This window comes from Dreissena polymorpha, chromosome 3, assembly GCF_020536995.1.
Source record: "Dreissena polymorpha isolate Duluth1 chromosome 3, UMN_Dpol_1.0, whole genome shotgun sequence".
NCBI classification, from domain to species: domain Eukaryota; kingdom Metazoa; phylum Mollusca; class Bivalvia; order Myida; family Dreissenidae; genus Dreissena; species Dreissena polymorpha.
This window is the reverse complement of record NC_068357.1, coordinates 129,098,390-129,101,225: the sequence shown is the minus strand read 5'-3', so window position 1 is coordinate 129,101,225 and position 2,836 is coordinate 129,098,390. Positions and strand designations below refer to the sequence as shown.

The 2,836-nt window shown below is 32.6% G+C and overlaps 1 long non-coding RNA gene across 1 annotated transcript; it reads right to left on the bottom strand.

Moving 5' to 3' along the window:
- LOC127871418 (uncharacterized) lies at positions 1-1,958 on the bottom strand. Its single transcript, XR_008045328.1, has 3 exons — positions 1,865-1,958; positions 1,327-1,428; positions 1-954 (listed from the first exon to the last, which is right to left on the bottom strand). It is a non-coding gene; the product is annotated as an uncharacterized LOC127871418 (long non-coding RNA).
- Positions 1,959-2,836: the final 878 nt, after the last annotated feature.

Below are 2,836 nucleotides of genomic sequence, written 5' to 3'. Positions count from 1 at the left end.
TTTTCGAAGTTTGAATAACAGTCATGAAGGGGGTTTATTCCGCCTCTCTGAAAACGGGAAGGGGGTTTGTTCCGCTATGGAAGGGTGTTTCTTCCGTTTGTGCAAAATGTGAAAGGGGGTTTCCTCCGCTTTACTGTTTTTAGGGAAGGGTGTTTCTTCCGAAGGGGGTTTATTCCGGAATTCGTTTTGACAACACCCAACACTTAATCCAGTTTCGTCTGGATTTTCTGTTGCACCAGTATACAGTACAATAACTGCTTCTATAGTGACTTATGTAAACGTCCGTAACGATAAATATACAGTGTGTGTTTGATTTGCAATTAATTTTGAGGAAATGTCAAATTCCAAATCATTCGCTATATCATTCTGTTAAAATTTTACCACGGAACATTAAACGGAAATTTAATGCACGTACGTTTTCCATGCGTTTGACGTGACGTTGTTCATGTAGGGAATAATTTGCGCGCGCTTTTCTCGAGAAAAGATTAAAACACACTGTACATTTACAGTTTGTTTGAAGAATGTGATAACGTCGAGTAAAACTTTAATAAGGAAGAGTGTTTCGGATTACAAATTTAATTATGTGCATTTGAGAATTCAACAAGAAACGGAATATGGTCCAATTTTTAGGACGCACATACTTCGGTACCATGTTTTTTCCGGATATTCCCATTGCAAATGCATGTGAGCCATCGCAAAGACAAGAAAAAAATACCTACCTTACCTAAAATAAATTTCACCCGATTCCCGAAACACACATTTTTTTGTTTGGCCCTAGGGACAAACTTCTGCGAAAACCTCTTGATGTATTGTCTCTGTGACGGCTGCACTTTTTGCCACAAATGAAGCACTATGATTTCCAGTCAAAGTTCTCAAAAGTGGACCAAGTCTTAAAAAGGTGTTCTTGTGTTTTCCTTGCCATCCATTGTTGAGTCGTCATAGGACCATCTGGGCCTGAAAAACAGAAATACATATGAAATCCTTTGCAGAAAAATATAGAATTTGAAATGACATTAATGTTCTACTCTCAATGATCATGTTTGAGAGAAATCAAAGTATGATATTTATGAATATCATTATCATTGTCATACCAGACCAGGATCACCACATGGTTGTCATATATGTCTTCAGTACACTCCTCTGCTTCATTTTTTTTGAAGCAAACAAAAATCATCTTTGATTTCATAATAATTATAACTTGCCTGTGTTCTCATTGTAAGTACATTTCTATCTAACTATTTAGTATACAGTATACACAAACCTCTTTAATAAATGACTGTTATAATGGATCAACAGAATTACAATTAACAATACATGCTTTCTTACTTTGCAGTCATAGTAGATCTTTAAGCTCTCTCCAGATGTAGCCATGTTTTCTTTCACGAAGACTGTGGCATTCCCTTGGCTGATATAGTTCTTTTGTCGAAACTATTAATATATTCCAAACAATAGTTTAGAATAGGCAGAAATTAACATATAATAGGCATACACAATAATTCATCAACAGAAAAAAATATAAAAAATTCAAATAAGTTAATTAACAAGATAATAAAATGAGTGAAAACAATGTCCGCTTACTAGTACCTATCCGAGTACTACTCAAGTTTTGGAAAAACAAATGTTAGCACCTCTTATTAAATACAAAAGACCGTGTAGGTTCCATGTTAGGGTTTCAAATTTTCACGCACACTACTTTTGCATGTATTCAAACGGATTTAAGTAAATATATGTGATGAATAACATCAATGACATTGAAGACAAATTTCCGTTAGATGATGTTTGAGAAAATGTTTTATCAATTAAAATCTATAAACATAGCATGAAGTTATGAAACGAACAATGAATAAACATGTTAAATACTTACCATATTGATGTTCATGGAAATGAAAACTGTGAAAATGACAAAACAAGTTTGACATTGGTGTCTGCTAACTATTATGTCCATGGTAAAATTAATATCAAAGGGGAGTAACTCAACAAATGTTTAGTATCTAAAATCAAATAATTCTTTATATTATTATAGTTGTCATAGCTTTCAAAGTTTAAAGTTGACTCAGTTCATAAACATGGTATATAATTTCATTTAAATGGATAACATATTAATGGTATAAAATCATAATTTAAGTTTTAAGCTATGAATAAACGCAGTGTATCAAATCAAAGTACAATTACAAATCACTTCATCAATTAAAATATTATTTAATGATATCTGGATCGTATTCTTGACCATAAAGTTTTCTTTTTCATTTGTTTTAAAGGATATTAATACACTTATTAATTTTACCTGATTTTAAGTACATTTTAATCAAATACTTGATAGTTATACATAAAGATATTAGACTTTGTCCCCAAAATTGGAGCATTTTTTGCTGATTTTCAGTAAAATATGCACACAAATGCATTCCATTACATGGTAATAGGTAAATAAAGCATTTAAGATACACACCCTTTCATTTAATGTTGATTTAGAAGGAGGATAACAATTTTCCCCACATAAAATAAAAGTTGTAATGTATACAGTGAGTAGGACACTTTTGGCGGCCATCTTGGACGCAATCTTGGATTTTGAAGCCCTCCAGCTTTTTTCGAACAAATGAAATCTCATACCATAATCTACAGACCCAGACGAACATTTCTGTATATAAAACTCTTTGTTTATGATCAGTGGCCAGTTACTCCCCTAAATAAGCGACTTATGTGTGCCTGTTTGCAGCACTATTTAGTGTCGATCTGTGTTGACGCTACTTGCTAATACAACAATGCTTAATTTCGTTATAGCAACACCTCTACTCATTTAAAAGAAATTCGATTTGTCTTCAAGTTACAAACATTTTTA